Source organism: Ranitomeya variabilis, chromosome 1 (genome assembly GCF_051348905.1).
Source record: "Ranitomeya variabilis isolate aRanVar5 chromosome 1, aRanVar5.hap1, whole genome shotgun sequence".
NCBI classification, from domain to species: domain Eukaryota; kingdom Metazoa; phylum Chordata; class Amphibia; order Anura; family Dendrobatidae; genus Ranitomeya; species Ranitomeya variabilis.
In genome coordinates this window covers 470,183,718-470,211,541 of record NC_135232.1, presented here as the reverse complement: position 1 = coordinate 470,211,541, position 27,824 = coordinate 470,183,718, and positions in this window count along the sequence as shown.

Sequence of the window (27,824 nt, the reverse complement as noted above, 5' to 3'; positions counted from 1 at the left end):
CTCCATAGTCTATTATCAGCATTCCTTGATGTAAACTCCCGGTCCTCTGAGGGCAAATAGAAAGATATCTCCTAATACTACTGGAAAACAATAAACATAAATATTAATGTTAAAAATACTCAAACCCTCAACCCCTAAAAATAATGAATTGATGAGACAGTATGAAAAGACTATAAAAATGCAGCAAAACCAAAGCTCTCATTGAGTCCAGCTGGGGCTACTGTTCCCAGCCTATAAATCCACTTACATTCCAATTTCGCCAGATTTTTCGCCAAATCACCACCTCTTAGACCCATTTTTATAACATCTATGCCCCTGACTGTAAGGAGACTAGAGTTACAGTTATGCTTTTGAAAAAAATGCCTAGGTATCGTTTTCAACTCTGAAGGATTTTCACACGTCAAGGCCTTGTCGATGTCTCTGACATGTTCACGCACCCTTATGCGTAACTCGCGGGTTGTCAGCCCAATGTAGATCTTCCCGCATGGGCATTGTGCACTATAGACAACTCCTTTCGTAGAACATGTGATGAAGTGCCTAATATCATAAGTGCGACTCCCATTTGCATTGGAGAATTTTTTTGTCTTCACTATATTCGCACAGCTCTTACAATGTCCACATGGAAAGCATCCCATTGTTTCCAGCCACGTGTTGCTTTTCTTTTTCGAAGGTTCATAGTGACTATGCACTAACAGATCTTTCAAATTTTTTGACCTACGGGCTGTAATGAGTGGTGTAGGGGGCAAGCAATTCTTGAGTATAGGGTCAGAGAGTAGGATTGGCCAATGTTTATTTATTAGATTTCTCAACTCGGCCCATTGGCTATTATAGGTTGTTATCAGACGAATTTGGCCTTCTTGATCCGCTTTCTTCTGTTTGTTCCTATAAAGTAATTCATTTCTAGTAGTGTGCTTTGCACGATGGTAACTATCCTTTATAGTTTTTTTATTGTATCCTCTCTCACTAAACCTTTGTTTCATAGTCTTGGAATGCTCTTCAAAAGAGTGGTCATCAGAGCAGATCCTTTTTAATCTCAAAAATTGTCCCACTGGGATACCTCTAATTGTGGACCTAGGGTGTGACGATGTGGCATGTAGCAGCGTATTTGTAGCCGTTGGTTTCCTATAGATTTCAGTGGACAAATTGCCACTGATACCAGTATTTATTTTTATGTCCAAAAATTCAAGTTCCCTTCCTGCTTTATATGTTAATTTGATGTTGAGGTTGTTAGAATTCAGCCGATCCATCATCAAATCCAGGTCCTGTCTTGGGCCCTCCCAAATGAACCAAACATCATCAATATATCTCATCCAATGATGTATGTTCTCGGTACCCAAGACAGGACTACTGGAAAAAATTTCCCTTTCCCATGCACCTAGGAATAAATTCGCATATGAGGGCGCACAAGACGCCCCCATTGCGGTACCTTGTTTTTGTAGGTAGATGTTTTTATTGAATGTAAAGCAGTTATGGGTCAAAACGAATTCCAAGAGACAAATCAACAAGTCCACCAACCGTGCATCCAAATTACTAGTCCTAAGAAACCAACTGGCTGCTGCTATCCCATCTTTATGTCGAATCGACGTATATAGGGACTCCATGTCTGCTGTGACCATAATCATATTTTCGGCCAAATGCATATTGTCTAATCTCTGTAGAGCGGACGTGGTGTCCCTGATATAGGAAGGTAAGCTAGCTACCAGTGGTTTGAGGAAAAAGTCAAGGGTGTCACAGATGATTTCACTTAATCCCTCATTGCCTGCCACAATAGGTCTTCCGGGGGGATTTACGGGGTCTTTATGGATCTTAGGAATGATATAAAAGGTAGGGAGTTTCGGTTCCAATTTACTCACCACTTCCAACATTTGCTTAGGTATAGTGCCCTCATATACTGCCTCTTCAAGGATTCTAATGAGTTCAGCTTGGTATCCTGGAAGCGGATTAGATGGCAACCTGCGATAACAATTAAAATCATTAAGCAGTTTGTAAGCTTGAGTTTCATATAGCTCATTAGGCCAAATCACCAGGTTGCCACCCTTATCCGCCGCCTTGAACACCACATCCTCCCATCCCTGCATCTCCTTAAGGGCTTTTTGTTGATTAAACGTCCCCGTAAATCCCCCCGGAAGACCTATTGTGGCAGGCAATGAGGGATTAAGTGAAATCATCTGTGACACCCTTGACTTTTTCCTCAAACCACTGGTAGCTAGCTTACCTTCCTATATCAGGGACACCACGTCCGCTCTACAGAGATTAGACAATATGCATTTGGCCGAAAATATGATTATGGTCACAGCAGACGTGGAGTCCCTATATACGTCGATTCGACATAAAGATGGGATAGCAGCAGCCAGTTGGTTTCTTAGGACTAGTAATTTGGATGCACGGTTGGTGGACTTGTTGATTTGTCTCTTGGAATTCGTTTTGACCCATAACTGCTTTACATTCAATAAAAACATCTACCTACAAAAACAAGGTACCGCAATGGGGGCGTCTTGTGCGCCCTCATATGCGAATTTATTCCTAGGTGCATGGGAAAGGGAAATTTTTTCCAGTAGTCCTGTCTTGGGTACCGAGAACATACATCATTGGATGAGATATATTGATGATGTTTGGTTCATTTGGGAGGGCCCAAGACAGGACCTGGATTTGATGATGGATCGGCTGAATTCTAACAACCTCAACATCAAATTAACATATAAAGCAGGAAGGGAACTTGAATTTTTGGACATAAAAATAAATACTGGTATCAGTGGCAATTTGTCCACTGAAATCTATAGGAAACCAACGGCTACAAATACGCTGCTACATGCCACATCGTCACACCCTAGGTCCACAATTAGAGGTATCCCAGTGGGACAATTTTTGAGATTAAAAAGGATCTGCTCTGATGACCACTCTTTTGAAGAGCATTCCAAGACTATGAAACAAAGGTTTAGTGAGAGAGGATACAATAAAAAAACTATAAAGGATAGTTACCATCGTGCAAAGCACACTACTAGAAATGAATTACTTTATAGGAACAAACAGAAGAAAGCGGATCAAGAAGGCCAAATTCGTCTGATAACAACCTATAATAGCCAATGGGCCGAATTGAGAAATCTAATAAATAAACATTGGCCAATCCTACTCTCTGACCCTATACTCAATAATTGCTTGCCCCCTACACCACTCATTACAGCCCGTAGGTCAAAAAATTTGAAAGATCTGTTAGTGCATAGTCACTATGAACCTTCGAAAAAGAAAAGCAACACGTGGCTGGAAACAATGGGATGCTTTCCATGTGGACATTGTAAGAGCTGTGCGAATATAGTGAAGACAAAAAAATTCTCCAATGCAAATGGGAGTCGCACTTATGATATTAGGCACTTCATCACATGTTCTACGAAAGGAGTTGTCTATAGTGCACAATGCCCATGCGGGAAGATCTACATTGGGCTGACAACCCGCGAGTTACGCATAAGGGTGCGTGAACATGTCAGAGACATCGACAAGGCCTTGACGTGTGAAAATCCTTCAGAGTTGAAAACGATACCTAGGCATTTTTTTCAAAAGCATAACTGTAACTCTAGTCTCCTTACAGTCAGGGGCATAGATGTTATAAAAATGGGTCTAAGAGGTGGTGATTTGGCGAAAAATCTGGCGAAATTGGAATGTAAGTGGATTTATAGGCTGGGAACAGTAGCCCCAGCTGGACTCAATGAGAGCTTTGGTTTTGCTGCCTTTTTATAGTCTTTTCATACTGTCTCATCAATTCATTATTTTTAGGGGTTGAGGGTTTGAGTATTTTTAACATTAATATTTATGTTTATTGTTTTCCAGTAGTATTAGGAGATATCTTTCTATTTGCCCTCAGAGGACCGGGAGTTTACATCAAGGAATGCTGATAATAGACTATGGAGAAATATGGAAGAAGATCAAGAATTGTTTTTATTCATGGTGTTTATGATATATGTTGATAGGACATTTATAATTTTAGTCAGCTTAGGGTTATTTATATTGTTTTTTATGTCACATGGAAGGATATTGCTACACATTAAGGAAGATTTACTATTAACTACTATTTTATACTATGTATAATGTAGTATTCTCACCATTATTGTATTTATATTTTTAAAAATAACATATTAACAGCTTTTGCAGAGGTTTGTATGCATATGTCACTTTTTATTGGATGATATTTTATGGAATTTGCACAGTTTCATTTGGTCAATGGGATAATACAATTTTTATATAGATGTTTTTCTTATTATCTAGGATATAGCTAATTATTATGAATATATTTATGTTTATCAATTGTCACTTAATATAATGTATTAGCTGCGTTGGCAGCATTTTGTACGCACTAGTCACTTTGATTACATAGGAGTAAGTATTATTGGAGTCTGCACATTGTTATATTTTATTAGGATAGTGGGATAAAACAATAATCTTCATATTGATGTTCTCCTTATTTATATAGCATTTGGGGCAATTAATTTGTTATGTTTGTTTTACTTATTTGCTCAACTATTGATGTAATATGTAATCATCGATCAGTGAGCGTTACTCCGGATGGTGCGCGCCGTTCTAGACCTACCTAGCCACAGACTCGGATCACTTCGGTCGCTTTGAACGGATTAAGAGGACGCTAGTCGTTACCATGACAGCGTCTCTGTTTTCCTGTTCATAGACCGAGGGTGATGAGTCACTTTCATATGGCGGGTGGACTTTGCGGCGCGCCGTACTTTGTCTGGAGCGACGCTCACATGATCGGTAATCCCGGTCCTGTGGATTGGTTGGGGGGCATTTAAAAGACCGGTTTTCCCTCTTCCCCGACACGCCCCCTGAGGAAGTTCGGCGACGAAACGCGCGTCGGGGTCGAGGGACTGGTGGACTCTTCTCTTACGCCGTAAGTTTATATCATATTCACTGCCTTGTTTGGCATTATGTGATTGAAATACCGTTTGCTGGACAATTTATTTTTTAACCTACAAATACATTTTTTGTCGGATGACATGTAGGTTATAGGCAGACTGGAGTTGTTGCTAGCCGTACTTCACCCTATGATTTTAGAGAGGGGATCTTAGTATGATATGGCTATATACTTTTCAGTGCATTAATGCTTTGTCTAGGTTTTTTGGCTATTATGTGCATTTTGGCGTTTAACGAGAGGAGTACCTTTACAGTCCCTCACATTTGAGGTATTATGTTTAAATTATTCTGTTTTTCGTTACTGTTTGTTTTTATTAATTGAAATAAAATTGATTTTATATGAATATTTCAGTTATTTGTGCTTTTTCTGATGCATAGCTAATAATTAGCGTTGTATGCAACGGACGGATTAGGAGTATTTGATTAGCACTTAGTAATATTGGATCATTTGGTTGATTACAGTTTTTATATGGCATATAATCACAAGCATTTAATATACTATAATACTTAGATAAGAATAGAGCACATTCTTTCCCTTCACTTTTCCGGTTTAGAGCACGCAGGGCTGCCCCGCTCTCTGACGCCTACACGAGTGGCCATTGGGAGCCTAGCGCATGCGCCGTATCCATGACGGCTCTTGTTAGCTTGCGCTCCACGGCCGTGGGTTTATGCGTATCAGTGACGAGCGCCGTCGGCCACGCATGCGCAGAAGAAACCGGAACTGTACACACTGCCTGCTGCACGGCACCTATTACATTCAGACACACCTCCGTAACAACTGCTGCTTATTGGCCAGTCACACTATATAATCAGCCTCATCCCTCCCCAACACACGCCTCCTGACGAAGAAGCGAAACGTGCATTGGGGCGGCAGGGACGCCACACACAAGACCTACTCCATGTAAGTGCTGCTAACTATAATCTTATTACATTGCCATCATTGATTTTGATAGGGCGCAATACCCCTACACTGTGTAGTTGATGTGCTTGTGACTTGGATTTGTATTAACTATTTATATGCAGGCACTGTTTTGGAACAACTTGTTGTATACATTAGTAGTAGCTGTCCCTGCTTTTAAGCAGTCATCTTGGGTACTTTTTTTTTTTTTTTTTTAATTGTGTAATAAAATCTATGATATATTGGCACTTTATACTGTGGTTCTCTTTTGTGTGTGATTGTAACTGTGCCTGCTGCTAAAGAGAAATGAATATTCACTGAGCTGGCAGTGAAAATTCATTTCTCTTATAGCGTGTACAGTTACAGCAGCTGCCGGCTTCCAGCACACATCCTACTTCCCTTCCCTGCGCACCCTCGATGCATCTCCTTCTGGTGCCAGTCTTCCGGCAGAGCGATCCCGTGTCCCCTGCTCATTATGGTAATGAATATTCACCCCTCTCCACTCCCATAGGCGTGGAGTGAATATTCATTACTTTAATGAGCGGGGACATGTGACTACTCGGCTGGAAGAGCTCCAGCGCAGGCGTACTGATCTGCCTTGTTGAGGGCAGAGCAAAGTAATGCAGTGTGCAGGCGCTGGGAAAGGTCAGAGAGGCCCAGCGCCTGCGCACTGCAGCAGGGCAGATGAGCACGCCTGCGCAGGAGTACGACACGAAGCAAGCAGGATGATGGCATCACATGGAGATGGGAGGCGCTGGACCCAGACCTGCAACACCCATCGGACTGGACTGTGAGTATAATAAAACTTGTTATTCTTCTCTTTCAGGTCACATCCGGGGCTTTTCTGCAGCATTACAGAATGCTGTAGATAAGCCCGAAAAGCAGTGGCCACAACTTATAGAGGCAAAACGAGGTGACAGGCTCCCTTTAAGCATTGAAAGTTATTGTGGTCACAACTTAAGATTGACATAGCAAGTGTCCCAAGACTTACATATGAAATCAGACATCTTGCCTTTATAAAGTACTGCCACAAGTAGAGATGAATGAATCAAATCAAATTCATGTTGAATCTGTAGAAATTTGCAGAACTCAGCAAATTTGAACAATTTGCCACTCCATTTGAGTGAATCACCAAAAATGGCCACCTCCATTAAAGATGTTGCAGAAACTTACATAGGTCTAAAGAAGTCTCAAAATAACTAAGGCACAGCCAGATGGGGTTTCCTATAATGTCTTGCAGCTATCACATCTCATGGAATAAACTGTGTTCACAATTATTAGGCTAGTGTTTATTTTGACCATATCATTATTTGTTTTTGCATAAAAAACTGTATAAACTTGAATGTTTATTGAATGAAGCAGATTATGTGTTGTGTATTTGTGTAGTGAGGGAGTGTGAGGCATAAGGATACAACACCCTTTATCAAGGTGTGCAGCGTTATTTGACAGCTTGCTTTCCTCAGGAAAAACATGTCAAAAACAGATTTCACTGACTCTGAAAAGTCAAACATTTTGAAAGTCTTACAGAGTGATGGCAGCAGTCTTCAATTTGCTAAAATATTGGGCCGTGACCATCTGTAGCAGAATGGTATTGTACATTTTTAATTTGTGCATCAATTGATCTGCCAATGATGGGAGAGTGGGGATTGGTCTGTTACCATTGTCTGACTATAAGGCATCGTGCAGCAGTCAGAGTGTGTGTAAGGCTAGGTTCACATTGCGTTAGGGCAATCCATTTAGCGCTAAGCGCTAGCGGATTTTGCTAACACAATGTCTTTTAAGGGGTCGCGTCGCGTTAAACGTCCCCGCTCGCGCAGATCCCCGATCTGCGAGAGCGGGGAACTGACCTCGGGCGTGCCACGGACGCTGCAAGCATTGTCCGAGGCCCTCTACAAAAGAACGGCACATCGCTAGCGTGTGCCGAAAATGACACGCGCTAGCAATGCGCTTAAACATTGCTGGCAATGGGAGCGCTAACGGACGCGGTGCACGGCGTTAATTTCGCCGTGCAAGGCTGTCCGTTAGCGCTCACCCATTAACGCAATGGGAACCTAGCCTAAGTAACTTGGTCAATATTTTTTCCAATTATCCCAGTGTAATATTCAAAAGGTAAGATGGGGTGTCTGAAGGAATGTCATGGTCCAGAATCTTCCATATAAAATATGTTACTTCGAGCCAAAATGGTCTGATAAGTATGGTGTACCATAATTTCTCCTTGTACTTTCACAATGCCAGCAAGTTGCTTGGATGGCTGGAAAGAGTTTGTTCTAGGACACAATACCAGTGCATTAGTGATCGATATTGATTTTGCTTGTAAAATGCACATACAGATGAATTATAATCCCTGAACCCATCCAGTCACATAATTGTGCCTTATTATATGCGCTGGGTTAGAATAATTTAAAACACTATGTAACCCCTGTAGAGGGAGCATGCTGTACCGAAACTGAGGCTGATAGGAGCAGACAGTGTTTCTCAGTAAGAGACCTTAATCAGTCCTTATCTTCATTGCCTTGGCAACATGGAAGAGAAGGAGGAGCAGTAGAGGACAGGACTGTTTGACTGAGCATGCTGGAGAAGAAAGGTGGAGTTATCAGCACCAGAGAATGTGAATGTTGTTGGCCATTACTGGAAAAAGAGCACTATTTTGCAGATCCCCCCAAAATAAAGGCCACATATTTGGCAGTGTGGTATCTCCGTGACAGGCCTCATATATCTGCGTGCTCCAAGTTTGGGCATTTTAGGCCGGCATTCCAGTGTTTTTCCTGTCTGTTACTTTAGTTATATACAGCACTATTTTGAATTAAAAAACAATAAAAAATACAGGCCACATATTTGCCAGTGTGGTTTCTCCGTGACAGGCCTCATATATCTGTGTGCTCCAAGTTTGGGCATTTAAGGCTGGTATTCCAGTGTTTTTCCTGTCAGTTGCTCTAGTTATATACAGCACTATTTAGCAAACCTCCAAAAAAATACAGGCCACATATTTGGCAGTGAGGTATTTCCGTGACAGGCCTCATATATCTGCGTGCTCCAAGTTTGGGCATTTTAGACTGTTATTCCTGTCTGTTACTTTAGTTATATGCAGCAATATTTTGCATTAAAAAAAGTTACAAATATAGGCCACATATTTGGCAGTGTGTTATCTCCTTGACAGGCCTCATCTATCTGTGCTAAAAATTTGGCCATTGTAGGCCTACATTTTTTAGCATTTTTGCTCTTTTTTACCCTACTTATTGACACCAATTTGATAACCAAAGAAACATTTTTAACGACAGTCCAGATAGTTTAAAGTGTGGTTTTCCCGCACACGTATCACATACAAGTTCGCTCCCAATTCAGCCATTTGTAGTGAATGTGTAAAATATTCTAGTACATTTACAATGGGCAAGGCGCGTGGCAAGGGATGGGGAAGTAGACGTGATGGTGATGGTGCATGTTGGGGCCGAAGCTGTGGGCAAGCTGAAATTGGGCCACAAAAAACACCCACATCATCTCACTGGACCTTAGTGTCTGAAGTCCTAGGGACCGCAGCAAGACAGCACTATTGAAGCTAGAGCAGTGTGAAAAGGTTGCTGGTTGGATAGCGGACAATACTTCCAGTTACTTGTTCACCATCACCAGCACCCTGTCTTCCACACGGTCAAGTCTGAATAGCCGTGAATCTGGACCGCATATTACTCACCCTGATCCTCCTTCCTCCCACTATGCTGAGTGCCCTGAGACAACTGATCCCACACTCGGACACTCAGAAGAGCTGTTCACTTTTCCATTTATAGATTCGTGCCTCTCACCCAGTCCACTTGAAGCGGGGCAAGATGAGATTCCATGTTGTGATGACCAAAAATTTGAGCAGCCACGGTCACAAGAGGTGGACGATGATGAGACTCAATTGCCATAAAGTCACGAGGAGGAACAGGGTGCGGAAGTGGAAGATGAGGTGGTGGATGATATAGTAACTTACCCAACCTGGTAGGAGGACATGCAGAGCAAGGACAGCAGCACACAGGGGGAGGGAGGGTGTAGCACCCCTTCAGGCAGGAAGAAGCAGCATGGTGCTGCAGACAGGAGGCGGGCAACCATTCCTCTTAACACCAACATGACAGAAGTTGCCAGTCCAACTGTTGGGCCTTCCCGAGTCTGGTTATTTTTTAAAGACTCTGCCGATAACCCCAAATAGGCCATTTGCAACACCTGTCATGCCAGCATCAGCAGGGGTAGCAAAACTACCAGCCTTACCACCACCAGCATGATCAGGCACATGCAGCAAAGCACTCGACTTTGTGGGCCCAACCTCAGGCTCTAGGAACAGTGTCTGCGGGTGACACCACTGCTTCTTTCATTGTTGTGCATGCAAGCCAATCCCATGTCCATGGTGCATGCGAAGATGCCTCCTGCCCTGCACCTGCCATTGCCCACACTCAAATAGCACCATCATCAAGCACGTCCACATCTTTGTCCCAGCACAGCCTTCAGTTGTCCATACTCCAGTCTTTGGAACGCAAGCGGAAATATGCAGCCAATGCCCCACAGGCCACAGTACTAAATTCACACATTTCTCATCTGCTTGCGCTGGAAATGTTGCCTTTTAGACTTGTGGAGACGGAATCTTTCCACAACCTGATGGCGGCAGCAATCCCTAGGTACTCGGTCCCCAGCCACCACTATTTCTCCCTCTGTGCCGTCCTGGCATTACACAAGCATGTGTCCCACAACATTACACATGCCCTCAACAATGCAATTACTGGGAAGGTACACCTAACCACTGACAGGTGGACAAGTGCTTGTGGCCAGGGAAAGTATATATCGCTGATGGCACACTGGGTGATCATAGTGGAAGCTGAGACCCAATCAGACCTTGGGATGGAACACGTCCTCCTGACACCAAGGATTTCGGGTCCTATGTCAATCATGGTTGCCACCACATTCTACAGCTCCTGAACCTCCGCCTCCTCTTCAGCCTCCATCTTTGAAATAAGCACATCAGTCTCAAGCTGGAAGCACTGCAGCACTGCCAAATCCAAGTAGCAACAGGTTGTGCTAAAACTAATATGGTTAGGTGACAAACTGCCCAATGCTGAAGAGTTGTGGACAGCTCTGAAAGAGCAGGCAGATCTGTGGCTGACACTGCTGAACTTCCAGCCAGGCATAGTTGGTATGACAATGGCAGGAACCTGGTGGAGGCTCTGAGGCAAGGCGAACTGGCATACATACCATGCCTGGCCCATGTGCTTAACCTTGTTGTTCAACGGTTTCTAAAAAGCTACCCGGAGCTGCTGGATATGCTTGTGAAAATACGCCGCCATTGTGCCCACTTTATAAAGTCAGCTACAGCCTCAGACTCTTTTGCTGTGCTTCAGCAGCGATTGCAGCTTCCGGCTCACCCACTGGTGTGTGATGTTCCCACACGTTGGAGCTCTGCACTGCAGATGTTGGAAAGGATTTGTGAGTAGAAGAGTGGAGTTGTTTAACACCAGCATCAACAAGGCCATCGTTATTCAGGTTAAACTCCACACATAAGACCTCAGGAGTGGACATGGATGTCAGACGTATGTAACATCCTCCAAAATTTTGAGGAGTCCACCAAGATGGTGAGCAGCGATGATGCCATAGTTAGCATCACCATCCCGCTTCTCTACATTCTGAAAAGCTCTGTGCTCAGAATGAAAGAAGATGCATAGCAGGCAGAGCAAGAGGCCATGGAGCAAGGAACCATACAGGGTGATTACACACAGCCCGGCCTCATGTCATCCCATTGTGGATTGTTTGACAATGAGGAAGAGGAGGAGGAAGAAGAACAGGAGCTACTTTCATGTGGTGTAGACGGTACTACAAGCACAACTGTTCAACCGCCTGTTCAGCATGGATGGCCTGAGGACAAGGAGGAAGAGGAGGAGGAGGAGGACACCTTGGTCAGTTGTCCTGTTGGTGAAGACACAGAAGGCTTGCCTGTTACCAGTCTGGCACGCATGGCTGACTTTATGTTGTGCTGCCTTTACCGTGGCTCTCGTATAGTAAAAATTTTGGGTGACAGTCATTACTGGGTAGTGACACTTTTAAACCGATGCTACAAGGAGAATTTTCAATCTCTTCTTCCAGAGGCAGACAGGTGTACTAAAATGGTGCATTACCAGAGGGCCACTGTTACAGAATTAGTAAAAAAATTCCCATCTTAAAACGCTGGCGGCAGACAAAACAATTTGTTGGACAACCAAGAGGTACAAGCGAGAGAGGCACTACACCAATCCAGCACAGGCAGGGGAACACTGGCAAAGTTCTGGGTCAGTTTTCTCAAGCCCTCCCATCGCCCTGGCCCTGAGGCATGGGGTAATGTCAAAAGGAATGGAACGTTTTCTAAGATGCTGATGGAGTACCTTGCTGACCGTACCAACGTCCTCCGTGATTCTTCTGTGCCTTTTAATTATTGGGTATCCTAGCTGGACACGTGGCATCAACTGTCTCTCTACACCTTTGAGGTCCTGGCCTGCCCTGCCGCTAGCGTTTTGTCGGAGCAGGTTTTTAGTGCTGCTGGTGGAATTATCACAGATAAGCGCATTCACCTATCAATGGAATATGCAGACAGGCTGACTCATAAAAATGAACAAGGGCTGGATTTGGGCCAGACTTCTCCACACCACCAAATGACAGCGAAACATAACCTCCAATATACTGTCTTTTTGGAAGGTGTATTCGCATGCACCTCTTCACACCCACATATGGGTATACGCTTCCTGATTTTGACTATTTGATGTACTCCTCCTCCTTGTCCTCATCATCCACCACCACTAGAACACCAGGGTGAACGTGTTCTATGCTGCTACAGCCAGTCAATTTTTTAGCAAGGATGTTTATGATGCCCGTAAACAATTTTAAAAAAAATATTTACCCCCATGGGGAAATGTTTGTCAGCCCATAGACTTAGTGTATGGGCATTCCAAGTCTAGAAGACCCGTTCCTTTAAATTGGGCCTATTTTTAATGAGGTTTTCCTTCACGTCTCATCATCCACCACCACTAGATCACCAGTGTTAACGTGTTCCGTGCTTCTATAGCCACTCTAGTTTTTTGCAAGGGTGTTTATGATGCCCGTAATAAAAATATTAACACAGTATGTTGATGTGTACCCCCCAGGAGAAAATGTTTGTATTACGAGTCTAGGAGACCAGCTCCTTTGTAATGGGACAGTTTTTTTATGAGGCCCTCCTCCATGTTTCCTCCAAGGGGGGATTGGGGTGTGTGCAAATTTGGGTCAAGGCGGCCCTTGCATTCAATGCATAAGGAAACAGTATGGCAGGACCAACTGAAGAATGTGAAGTGGTTTTTCCAGTGGCCATCAATTACCTGGGTTCAAAAGCTTCTTGGGGTGCATATGACTTGGTAGCAGGGCAGGCCTTGCAGACAATGCATAAGAAAACAGTATATGAATGCAAAATGAATAGTGTGAAGTGGGTTTTCCTGTGGCCAACCAGTACCTGGGTTCAAAAGCTTCTTGAGGTTCACATGACTTGATAGCAAGGCAGGCCTTGCATTCAATGCATCATTTTTTCAGGAAGCCCCCCGTACCTATTTTGAAAGGGGTATTGGGGTGTGTCATAATTCTTGGCAGCCCAGCCACTCACTGCATAGGCAATAACAGTATAGGAGACCCACTGTTTAATAATGACCCTTTAAGAATATTAATGCCACCTGATGCACCTCTAAAAATAGGCTTTGTGACTTTAAGAGTCTCTCCTTCATAAATGAAACAAGATGTGTCTGCTTATGTGTCACACACCACATGGCCAGCTAGGGTTGTTAAATGTTACAATGACATTTCCCAGTGAATGCATTTGTATTGGTTGAAAGCAATGTTAATGTTGAAAAATGCATCAAAAACACTGCGTGTGAACATACCTCAAGTGGTGGAGGAACATTTTCATCTGAGGTTAATTATTTTGCCTTATGTACAAGTCATTACCCTGGAAAGGATGTACCTTAACATATTTCCCAGCAAAATCCATTATGTTTTTTGGTGCACCTGTAAAAATGGCATAAAACTCTGATAATATTGCTTACAGCTGTGACCTAGGAGTCAGAAATGCTTCCAGGGGTGGTCCCCATGATGTTCCTCAGTCATTTGAGCAATGATTCCATCATTTTCAGACTCTTTTAGACCTTTAAAAGGACCCTCGGGAGGATCGCGGTAAAAATGCTTGGGTCTCCCATAGACTTACATTGGGCTCGTTTTCTATATGAGTACCTGAGTGTTCCAATTTGATCGACCCGAGCAACGAGCACCTGAGCATTTTAGTGCTCGCTCATCACTATACCCTTGAAAATAATGTGACAAAAGGGACATGTTAAATCAAGGTGTGTCCACTAACTAGCTTCACAAGTGTCTACAATCTTGGAATCAGTGAGTGGGCCTGTATATAGGGCTACAGATACTCACTGTGCTGTTTGGTGACATGGTGTGTATCACACTCAGCATGTACCAGAGGAAACGAAGGAAAAAGTTGTCTCAGGAGATTAGAAAGAAAATTATAAACAAAAATGTTAAAAGGTGAAAATTATATGACCATCTCCAACAACCTTGAGGTTCCTGTGACTACACTTGCACTTATTATTCAGAAATTTAAGATCCTTGGGAGTGTAGACAACCTCCCCGTACGTCGCCACAGGAGGAAAATTGATGACAAATCAACGAGATGGATAATACGAATGGTAACAAAAGAGCCCAGAAAAACTTCTAAACAGATTAAAGATGAACTTAAAGCTCAAGGAACATCAGTGTCAGATTGCACCCTCTGTCGCTGTACGAACCAAAGTGGACTTCATGGGAGACGACCAAGGAGGACACCATCGTTGAAAAAAAAAAAAATCCAGACTGGAATTTGCCAAACTGCATATTGACAAGCCACAAAGCTTCTGATAGAATGTCCTATGGACAGATGAGACAAAAATGGAACGTTTTGGCAAGGCACATCAGCTCTATGTTCACAGATGGAAAAATTAAGCATATCAAGAAAAGAACACTGTCCCTACTGTGAAACATGGAAGAGGCTGTGTTATTTTCTGTGTTTACAGTGTGTTTCACACATTGACATGAATGGCAAAAAAAGGAGAAAAACGTTCCAGCACCAGGCGTCTCTTCATAGAAATCTTCAATATTTTATTTTCATGTCACATCACTAATCCCTTTCCCTGTTCCCAGTATGATGGTGGATTGACTTGAATGGTTTGTGAATAAACGCTGAAAAACTCAGGTATGTTTTTGCACCAAAACCTGATTCTATGGAATAGGACTTTCTTTCAACACTAAACTTTATCAGCATGCACAAGAGACAAATTTAGCATGACAAAATTGGTGCAGAAAAAAACGCACAAAAAAACTTCCAAATCGCAGAAAAAATGCAAGAAAAACCAAGGAAAATATGCTTTTTATCTGCAGATTTCCTGCCAAGAGATCAGGTTTTGCTGAAGAAAAAAAGGCTGAAAAAACTTCTAGGGTGAACTTACCTTAAGTAGGCTGTAAAGTCTGATACTGCAGTGTGTTGCTATACAGACCTAGATAGATATAAGTGAATTGATCAGCAGACTATTGAGTTCAAGTTGAATTTCCTGGAATTTGACGTTTCATGCGAAATTTAAAATTTTGTGATTCGATTTGCCGTTCACTTAAAAAGCAAATCTTGCCTGCCACCGTTTTCCACACTGCTGAAATATCGGAGAGCAGACTAATGTCATTTTGCATTGCAGGGTGGATAAGATGTTGTCATTAAGTTTCAATCTCCTGTAGAGTGTAAGCCTTTATGGACATCAAGGACCTCGCTCTTGTCTGTAGATTATCAGCTCTTAAGGTCAACAAGGTACTCTTGCTCTCTCTTCTGCAGAGTGTAATCTCTTATGATCAGCAGGGTCCTCTCTCGCCTCTGTAGACTGTAACCTCTTACAGTCAGCAGGGTATCCTTTCTCTCTCTCTCTCTCTCTCTCTCTCTCTCTCCTATACAGTGTAAGCTCTTGTGGTCAGCAGGATAATATGTTTCTTATGCTTCACTTCCCCATATTTATTTTCCGTGAAATTATCACTTTTCCGCTTTTGAAATCTGCTGAAATTTATAGACTCAAATTGAATTTTTGGTGAATATTTTGCAAAGTCTATGAATTGGAATTGCAAAAGATTCACTCATCTTTAGTCTTAGCAGACCTTAGAGCAATATACATGTTTTTTCCAGGCAAGTCGAGGCTTTATAGTATTGATGCTTACGGGGAATACATTCGTCACACTCACAAATCAAATTTTGTTAAGAAAATTCAGGGAATTGGGAAAATTTGAATTTCAAAAGATTTTCTAATCTCTGCCTGATTCGTCACTAAAATAAAAAAGCATACATGACATGCTTTAAATCTAATTCTAAAGTGAAACATTTTTATAATTTGAAAAAAACAGCTTTCATTATCTAATTTAGGGTTTGTTCAGACACACAAGCATACTAAAAGTCAGTGTGCTGCCGGTCTGCAAACCAGGTAGCATATAGACAGCACAAGTAACTACTGTGGTCAGTATTTGGGATCAGACTCTCCCTTTATAAGTCAAAGAAATTGTAAAAAATGTATATAGGCTCTATTCATATGTCAAGCATTTTTTATGGATAAATTACAATTATTAACATAGGAAACTGTATTAGGCCTTTAGTTATTTCTTGTTCTTGGAAATAAATAATGCCCTATGGATATGCAAAATGGACGCTAATGTGAAAAACTAACATACAAATTGCAAGCTGTTGACAATATTGATGAAAATCGTGCGCTTTTTTTATGGATGAAAATCGATTGCTTACGCTCATCTGACCCCTTAGAGAATACGAGAAAATAATTATATTCTAGCTCCAACTACAATGATTTTAATATTTTAAGATTAATTCTAAGTGAGATGTAAAACTATTTTTAGCTATTTATATAATATTTATAATTCAATTTTACTTCAAATTATAAAATGAACATGAAAAATGTTTAAAAGTCTAACAAAGTTAATGATGCAGAATGCTTCCATTTGTAGAAATCTATTTCTGATACGATATGATATTCATTAAGATCTTTGTTTCAGCCATAGTGAGGTAGTGCTGTAGCAAGGATTTTTAAAGAAAATTAACCTAAAGGGAACTGATCATAAACTTTTAGCACCCCTCCCCTTCCACATCAAATAATATGATTGTGTAAACATTTAAAAGATAAGAGTCAATCACTTTTTGAAATTATGTCTGGAAGTGTGTTCCTAGCTTCTCAGCCTCATGCTAAACTTCCTACCATTGTCCATTCATTTATAGTTGTAACAGCCATAACTTTTTAAATTTTTTGGGTGCTTTTCTCTCTACAGGCTTTTATTGGGAGCCTGAAAAAAATGAATGTAAAAAAATGCGCTGAATCGAAGCTTTTCTGTATTGTAAAAAAAAACATTAAAAATGCTGCTTCAAATCAAAATCAAATAAAGTGAAATGGCATAAAAAATGCTGTGAAAACGTAATAATCAGAGATGATTGTTTTTGCATAGTGTGTTGGAAATCCTTGCATAAAATGTGCAGATAAAAGCCAGCATAAAAAATGCAGCATTTTCACTACATGAGAACATAGCCTTAGCTTTACATTAATATCATATCTTTATTGGCTTAATGGAGAAAATAAATCGATCACACCATTTTTGCACCATTTACTGATCACTAGTGATAGGCGAATCTGTGGATGTTCGGGTCCAGCGGGTTCAGCCGAACACATAAAAAAAAGACCCATACCCCATTCAGATAAATGGGGGGCCCGGACATCCATTGTTTGCCATGCTGTAAGATCATTACTGATGGTCAGAGAGCTGCTGTTCACAATCTGTCAGATGAGAACATGAGCCAGCAGCTGTGCTCAGCGGTAACAAGGTTACTGCTGGTCACAAGCGTCGGCTGATGAGAGACTACTACTCTCATCAGCTTATGCCTGCTGTCGCGAGAGCAGGCGCAGCAAATGGGTGTATTCATCAGCCAATGCCTGTGCAATAAAAAATTTTTTTTTTAAATGCATGGGTTTTTTCTATTTTTGATAACCATTGCAGGCAAAACTGACAGCTGTGGACTGCTACCCTCAGCTGTCAGCTTTATCATGGTTGATTATCAAGAATAGAGGGGGCCCATACAACTTTTTAAATTATTTAAAGCGTGAGGTTCCCCACATTTTTGACAACCAACCAAGCTAAAAGCGGACAGCCGGGGCTGGTATTCTGAGACTGGTAAGAGGCCATGGATATTGCCCCCCCTGCCTAAAAATAGCAGTTTTTCAGCTGCCCCTGGAAAGGCACATCTATTAAATGAGCCAACTCTAGTGCTTTGTCTGGCTCTTCCTACTTGCCCTGGTGTGATGGCAAATGAGGAAATAGGTTTTGGGTTGATGTTAGCTGTATTATGGCTGCTGACATCAAGCCCAAAGGTTAGTAATGGAGAGGTGTCTATAAGACTGTTTAGTATAATTGGATACCCATAAGCCTGACCATAATCCTACAAAATCCCTGACTTTCTGCCAGTGTACCTTGAAGAATTTATGCAGTTTTCAAAGCAAAGAGTAGTCACATCAAATATTGATTTTATTTAGATTACTCTTTTGTACATTCACTTTGTATTCTGTTAATTGATAACAGCATTGTTTTTTTGCAGTATTTTATTCCACACCAGCCCTAAACTTTTGCTATAGTCCTGTATATATACAGGATTGTAGTTCGACACAAAGTATGTTCGATACAAAATGTGTTCAGTTGCTGCACTCTTTTCTACAGAGAACATCCGCCATGATGACGGTCAGTTAAATTCAGGAAGAGTACAACTAATATACCTTCCCGGCACTTCTGCTTCTTCTGAGTAACTGGACTCAGAGTTGCTTGAAATTAACTTATGGTGCTAGGCAGGCGACCAGTAACAATTAATAGATTTGCTTAGTTTAGCGATTAGTGAGTGAAAAGTAGGCATGACTCACTGATTTGCCAACATTTAGAAAAATGTATACATTGCAACTTATGCTATATATATATTTTTTTTGCATTCTACAGGGTATATGGGATGGAGGGAGTAATGGGAAAGTCTGTTTTCACTGAATGCAGATTTTTACCTCAGAATAGAGAATTTTGCTAATGAATGATTCATTTTGGCAGAGAAAGATACAGATTCCTCTGATAAGATATATTACAAAGTTGCTTATTTTCATGTGCACTATTGATTTACTTTGAGGCAGTGGACTTATGATACAGAGAAAAGCTTAATGTAATTTTTTGTGATAGATATGGTAGGGCAGTTGAGAGATGATGGAAAGAAGGTGATTTTGTTTTTCCACATTGAGTTTTATAGAGCGTTACTATAGCTAACTTTGACACTAGCTAAAATTATGCCACTACTGAGGAATGGGAACCATGGTACTTGCATTTTTTAATTGAGCATAACATTATGACATTTAGGGTAGGGCTAAGGAGTGATAAAGTTCTTACAGCTGTGTTCCTCTTCCTAGCTGTAAAGATACAGAGATACTTACATTGATAAAGGTATTCTTAAAATCGGGCTTTAAACTTGTGGTTTCAGATAGCGGTTTACTGAACAAATTTACCTTAAGTTGACAATCATAAGTTAAAATAGCAAATCAGCTTGATCGAACATCTGGCTTCTACTCATGGGGTGGAAATGTACTGTTCTAAATGGACAACACTTTCCAAATATCATTAACCAATGTACCCGGCAGAACTTAAAAAATCCCAATGTACATGTCAATTTTTCACAGATTTCTGTCATATAGCCAGCTTTAGGTACTTAAAGGAAACCTGTTACATTGTACATAGTTGTCCGATCTATGAACATTATGGTATAGAGAAGGAGAAGAGGAGCATAATGATACACAGGTTTGTTGGAAAAGATTTGATAAAACTTGCTTTTTATACATTGTAATCCCTGGTGTTTGTATGCATATGAGTCCAGCAGGCGGTCCTATTCACTGATTGACAGATATCTCTTTAATGACAGTCATATTGGGAAGACTGTTAACCACTGAATGGCTGATCACTGGATCTAAATACATTCAAATATCAGGGTCTTCAAGTAGTAAAATGCAAGTTTTACTGAATATTTCCCAACAATCTGATATATCATAGTACTTTTCTGCTAACATATCCCACAAAAATGTATATCAATCTGATCAGCTCCTGCTCTATAATATCCAGCCTGCAGACTAGATACTATGTTCCATATGAGAGATTATCTCTAAGTATCTAAAGTTAGAGCACGCGTGCATGGAACATGTACACATCCTCAAGCTTACTGGACCCATTTCTACAGTTGTGCTGGAGTAGAATTTGTTTTGGTTACTGCTTGCTCAGATCCCTTTTCCTTTTCTGTTCCTGTGATAGCCTGTTTAACTTTATGACTTTTTATTTCTAAGCTTTGGTACTGTATTTCTCTTTTTAGTCATTCAAATGTGCATTGCTCTAAAAACCTAATTTTGTGTCCGTGGAGTCCTAATATACCTGTATGCTTGTAAGCCTCTAAAACCTATTCCCAGTTGTCAAAAATAAATAATAAGTTCACCATCAGTCACCGTTATAGCCGTTTGTAGAATCACCCTTGAGGACATGACATGAAAAATACCTTGAAGAGTACAATTGTCAAGTTCACTATTGAACACCTGCTATCCATCAGACAGTGTCTGCAACTAGTGGTACGCCTGCTCCCCACCTCTCTGCATAGGGCAACTGACATATTTTGCTCATTCTGATATAGAATCAGGATACTATATAGTTAACTTCTCTTTGAGACAGATGTGTATCCTATTAAATGCAATATTTCACATTCATCATGGTATGAGGGAGAACTAGCCTTTTCCAGTTAATTTGATGACTCTTCTCCAGAGCGTAAATAAGTTTTTCTATAAACAGAACATGTGCCAATCTCCAAAAGCTACAATTTACCTCCATTTAATTGTCTTTCAGTGTTCAGTGGTGAATAAAGTGATCTAATTAAATTAGCACAGCTTCCAGAAATCAGTTCAGCAGGCAGCTTAAAATATACAGCAACTGAGATGATTATGATAAAGCAATATCACAACTTCAATGATCATTAATAGAGATGAGTGGATCTTTTGAAATTCGAATATGCTAACTTCGCCGAATTTTCAAAAAAAGTTTGATTTGCGGTCAATAAATTCACAAAAATTTCAATACTGTATAACTTGTAGTTGGTTGGAAAATACATGTGGGGGACTTTATAGGAAGCTTACACTCTACAAGAGATATAGAGGACCTCTCTCACTTTAAGGGTATGTGCACACGTCCGGATTTCTTGCAGAAATTTCCTGAAGAAAACCGGAAATTTTCTGCAAGAAATCCGCATTTTTTTTTTTGCGTTTTTTTTCCGTTTTTTTCGCGTTTTTTTTAGCATTCTGCAAGCGTAATTAGCTTGCAGAATGCTAAAGTTTTCCAAGCGATCTGTAGCATCGCTTGGAAAACTGACTGACAGGTTGGTCACACTTGTCAAACATACTGTTTGACAAGTGTGACCAACTTTTTACTATAGATGCAGCTTATGCAGCATCTATAGTAAAAGATAGAATGTTTAAAAATAATAAAAAAAAATGCTTATACTCACCCAGACATCTCCTCAGCGGCGTCCGTTCCTCTTCCTATAGCTGGTGTGTGCGCGCAGGACCTTCCATGACGTCGTGGTCATGTGAGCGGTCACGTGAGCGGTCACATGACATGACTGCTCACGACCAATCACAAGACAGTGACGTCATCACAGGTCCTTCAACGCACAGCAGCTATAGGAACCGAAGCGGCAGCATGCAGCGGTGAGGCGGGAAGACATCGAGGGTGAGTATAGGACTATTTTTTATTTTAATTCTTTTATTTTTGACCAATTATATGGTGCCCAGTCCGTGGAGGAGAGTCTCCTCTCCTCCACCCTGGGTACCAACCGCACATAATCTGCTTACTTCCCACATGGTGTGCACAGCCCCGTGCGGGAAGTAAGCAGATCAATGGACTCCTAGGTGTGCGGAATCCCCGCAATTCCGCATTTTTAATGAACATGCTGCTTTTTTTTCCGCGATGCGATTTTTTCGCGGAAAAAATCGCAACATTTGCACAAAAAATGCGGAATACACTGTAAATAATAGGAGGCATATGTTAGCGTTTTTTTCGCGTTTTTATCACGTTTTTATAGCGAAAAAACACGAAAAAAACACGAAAAATCCTGAACGTGTGCACATGGCCTAAAAGTTTACACTCTATGGGAGAGAGAGAAAGACAGAGAAAAGAAAGAGAGAGATATCCCCACTGATAAGAGCTTACACATAGCAGGACAAAGAAAAAAGAGGATCCTGCTGATTATAAGAGCTTACACTCTAAAGGGAAGAAAGAGAGAGAGTATCCTTATGACCATAAGAGCTTGCACTCTACAGGAAACAGAGAGGACACTCCAGACCATAAGAGCTTACACTTAACAGGGGAGAGAGACTTACCCAGTGACTCTGGACATGGAAAGCGACTCTGCTGTACAACCTGTTCTTCACTGGGAACTCCTGATCTGTGATGGCCCAGGTACTGACCACCATTGTACAAGGTATGATAATCTATAAGATGTCAAAGCTGCAGGACAATATGGTGAGGTTCGCACAAAATCGCAGAATGACGATAACTTGCTTTCTGCTGATTCAGCAACGTGGGTAATATTTCCTTTTTTTGCATATCGCAAATGCAATCTCAATGTTCAAATTTTCTTGAAACTGCAAATTCCAGGAAATTTTACTAGAACACAATCCTCCTCAGATCTTGAGCAGGATGTGGTATTGCAAAGCCCATCATTTAAGCAATTTACACCAGAAATGGATGCGAGGATCTAGCTGTATTAACATTTATGTTGGAGGTGCACAGCAGTTGTAAAATGTTCCACATTAATTCGGAGTTGTGCACCTATTAATGAATTAGGCGATTTTACTCCAGCACTGTCTTTATTTAGACTGTCGTGCACAAGGTAAGTCTTAATAAATCAAGCCTACTGTGGTTCAGTGGTTAGCACTGCAGCCTTGCAGCGCTGGGGTCCTGGGTTTAAATCCCACCAAGGACAACATGTGCAAGGAGTTTATAGGTTCTCCCCATGTTTGTGTGGTTTTCCTCAAGGTACTCTGGTTTCTGCCAACTCTCCAAAGACATACTGTTAAGGAATTTCAATTGTGAGCCCCAGTGGGGACAGTCTAGATAATGTCTGTAAAGCACTGTGCAATTAAATGGTGCTATATGAGTAAAATAGTAAAAAAGTGCAGGAAAAAATAGAAGATATAAAGGCGTCTATGGGTCTAGCTTTTAAATACTGGCATTGCCCTTCTATGCAGTTTTGGAGCGTGAACTTAGTGTCATGCACAGTGTAGGAAAGACCAAGTGCAACACGAAGGCATAAGGGAAGAGATCCCAAAACAAGAGAAGAGGCGTGTAGAGACCCCTAGGCACATCTAACATCACCTTGTCTACCCTAACATCCTTATAGGTTCTGCACCTATCGCCGAGCAGGATACCTAATCCCTGAATGACCCTAGCAGTAAACCTTGCCTAGGGAAGGACAGGATAGGCACTAGTCAAACCCCACTACAAATAAAGACAGATGGGATACACAAACGAGGGGAACACTTAGCTTGAGTAGACTCAGAGAGAAACACAGACGTCCTCCAAATTTCCTCCAAACACCAAAAAGGAAGATAGCCAACTGCTATAGCTCCAAGCCTCAACAGGGAAATGGAAATAGAAATATCACTGGCAACTCCCAGCAGCAAGCTGAGAGTTATAAAGACCCCAGTCCAGATGTACCAACTAGAGCCAGGGGAAGGCTGCCAATGAGTCATAGAGTCAGAAGGATCAGGAGGAAGTCTGTAAAGCAAACTGCTGAGACCTTCTTCAGTCAAATGCAAAACGATGGTCTGCAGCATCTGACACACCCGTGACACTTACTGACAGATTCCCTTTACAACTAGCTGCTGTCTTAAGGGTTATATTGCCTCCAACATGGAGATTCAAGTTGTCTTTTTAAGCCCTTGGAAAGAGTTAACACATTTGAAATATCACAATGAAGAGCAGCTGCCCGGCACTGCTTGTTCATGCACAGCTTGTTATTCCTTATTGTCTCCTGATAATATTTGTGGTTGGTTTGACTCCTCTCCACTCCACTTGGATTTGAGACTGAGTGCTTAGCGCACTCATGAGACATTTTGCATGCACTCATGCTCATCAGAAATGCTTTATAACTTGTTTAATTTCAAAAATGCATTTGTTGAACTTTAAAAGGTCTTAAAGAAAAAAAAGAGATGTTCACCAAATACGTTTTGACGTCTTAATGGTTATATTATAAATGCTCAATACTTTTCTGCTAGAACAAGATTTAGTGGTTTAGAATTAAATGGATACATTTGTGTAAGAGGGAGATAAATAGAATGACACTGTTTTATTACAATAACGCATTTAGTGAAATTTATATAATACTCTTAGATTTCCAGCAAAGTGCTCTTCTAAAACTATAATAAGCTTAATTTAATTAAGACAAGAGCTATTCATTTTTACTCTGGTGCTCAAGTTTAATTTTGCAAAGGCAATAAATAAACCCAATGTCCAGTTGATGTTTTTAACTGTATAGAACTTCTGTTTTTCAGATGCAAAGCGCCTCTGATTTCTTCTGCCATAGCATAATAACAAATGGCTAATTTTGAAACTTAATTTGTCTTCAGAAAGAAAACTTACCAAAAAAAAGTCTTCACATAATATATGTGGGTGTTTTATTAATAGCCAAAAAGTAATGTATTTGTGGTTTTGTTATGTTTTTTTTTTAATTGGGATCTCTAAGTATGCTGAATTATTTGAAAAAAATGATTCCCAAAACATAATGAAAAACCATCACATTGGTTACTCAAACATGCTACTGTTATAATATATGGTTGTATTATAGAAACATTTCCTTATATTGGTAAGTTTAAAGGATTTGGAAATTCATGAATGTTCCGTATTATGGCAAATAATACAGACTCCATGTAACAAAATGGAAGGTTTATTTGCAAAATATAGTTGTATAAAAGTGTACATGCATGATCGCTTAGCATAGCTATTTAATGCAGTGAATTGTGAATAGCCATTTCAAACCCAATATTAGTGTAGAATTTAATGATGGACAAGTGCAGAAAAAGGGTTTGTATTTGAGAACTTTGGGTTTGGGTTAGCAGAAAGTATCTAAAATTTCAATGAACAAACCCTGTTCAAATGCCTTATTGGCATGTGGACATTTAAGAGAGGGGCTGCCTACTGAGGAACTTCCTCAATCAGCAGTAATTGATCAATAGGGTTTACATTAATGACCATTCACTTGACCATTTCTTTGGTACCGCCTACATCTCACAATTTAAAATATAATCTTTTAAACACAGGGGAGAAGCCCTATGTGATCCATTCAAGCAAAGGTAGAATTTGTCATTCAGAAGCATAAGTAAGTCTGTAACATATCCAGTCACTTAAAGTGATTGTACAGCACTATCTTATTTTCTTTGGCTAAGAACTGACAGGCAGGTAGTTGCTAACTAACTGCATATTCTATCAGGAGGTGGTCTCAGAGCAATAACAGACCACTCCTGCCAACGATTCTGCCACTTCATGTCAACAGAGCAGCTCTACCTCTTTGGGGCTGCACTGTTGATGGGGCAGGACTTCCAACATCATGATGATTGACACCCATAGTAAAGCAGCAAGGAGCTGGCTGTCAATCGCATGACATTGGTAGTCACACTAAGTCAGCAGAGAGGAGCAGAACAGACGTAGCCGATCTGTCAACATGACAATACCAGAAACCACAGAAACATCGACAGGAGTGGTACATGACTGCTCAGTGGCACGAAAGATTGATAAAGCTTGACCTGAAGAGATCAGCACAGCATGCAGATAGTTTTAAGAGACCCATAAGAAAAATATAAAACAGGGCCTCAGATAAGTCCAATACATGTGTGCCCTTAAAGGACTGAAAAGAAATGTGATTTTCTTTTTTCACAAAACATCTTCTATTTCTATGGTTTATACATTTTTTCTTCACCTTTGACGTCCCGAAGAGTTTCAGTTGCGCCCAAGCAGGCATAGCCTTAGAGCTAAGCTTGTTAATAGTCTCCATGGATTGAAGTTAGCAAACAGCAACTGCTATTTTGGAAACATTGGAGTTACATAAACTAGAAATGTATTCAGCAAGTACAAATAGAGAAAATGACATGAAGTTATTTAAACAAAAAATTGACAGAGTGCGTAAAGGAATTGCATAGTTATCTCAGAGAGCTCTTAGTAGAGCTGTAATATTTGCATACTGTAGTTTAGCAGCAGTGGACCACTGCTGTGAAATATGCCAGTCACTATATAAATATCTACTACCTGGAAATAATTTGTTTGATCTTGTGGATATTTTCAGACAGCTGGTATTTCTACATGATCTTAACAAACATCACCGTCTCCTTTACCACCTTTCCGGGAAGGATTGCATTACCTATTTAGTTTTATCCTTGCCTAAAGCTATTATTTCTTGATACATTTTCCCATTAAGCATGAAAAATTTTGTAAAGTTAAAATATTTTTAAAATTCACTGATGTAAAAAAATAAATGCACAGTCAGATATTAATTTTTAAATTGGAATGATATATCCAAATCATAGAAAAAATATATACTATTTTGACTGGATTGAATATTACTCAATAGTAGTTTATGATATTGTCTATTATATATTTGTTATATTTATATGATCAGATGATCAGTCAAAAATATAAGTGCTTTGCACTTGGACTTTCAAGCCCAGAGAAACATTTTACCATTTGGAAATATCAATCTTAAAGCTTTTCTTTTCTAAAAATCCATCTCCCTTATTTCCTTTTCTTTATTTATAAATATTATTATCCTGTACAATTAGGGATCAAAACCTTTTATTTTGTAACTGTGTTCATTATGTAATGTATGATGTTGTCTTTTCATTCGGTAGACATAAACTGTGCATAAAATATTTACGTTTGCAGACTATTGCGTGTCTCATTTTGGAGACAAAGACAGTTTAATTGTTCTCTAATTATTTTTCTCATTTCATTTATTTATTTTACTATTTTTTAGACCTCCCTAAGCTCAGGTGAGTGAGGAATATTTGATCAGTGCAATCCCTATAGTCCTCGTAAACAGATAACTAATAACCTAGTAATAACCTAATGCTTCTGCGAAAAACATAAAAAGTGAAAGAAGATAAAATTAAGTGACATTTCTCAAGTATATGTTGTTAGCAAATCAGATGATTTCTTGAATATTAATGCAAAACAGATGTCACTGTCATTTCACCAAAGTTGGTGTGACATTTTTTTTTTGTGAAGTACCAAATATGATCAGGGAAGAAGCTGATTCTATACAGTATCTGAAAAGTAAGGCCATGTGCACACGTTCAGGATTTTTCGCGTTTTTTTCGCATTTTTTCGCTATAAAAACGTGATAAAAATGCGAAAAAAACGCTTACATATGCCTCCTATTATTTACAGGGTATTCCGCATTTTTTGTGCAAATGTTGCGATTTTTTCCGCAAAAAAAACGCATCGCGGAAAAAAAAGCAACATGTTCATTAAAAATGCGGAATTGCGGGGATTCCGCACACCTAGGAGTGCATTGATCTGCTTACTTCCCGCACGGGGCTGTGCACACCATGCGGGAAGTAAGCAGATTATGTGCGGCTGATACTCAGGGTGGAGGAGAGGAGACTCTCCTCCACGGACTGGGCACCATATAATTGGTCAAAAAAAAAGAATTAAAATAAAAAATAGTGATATGCTCACCCTCTGATGGCCCCCGAAGTGTTCCTGCCTCTCCGGTGCATGCTCTCTCTTCGGTTCCTATAGATGGTGTGGTTCAGGACCTGTGATGACGTCACTGTCTTGTGATTGATTGCGTGACCGCTCATGTGACTCACGCGACCAATCACAAGCCGCG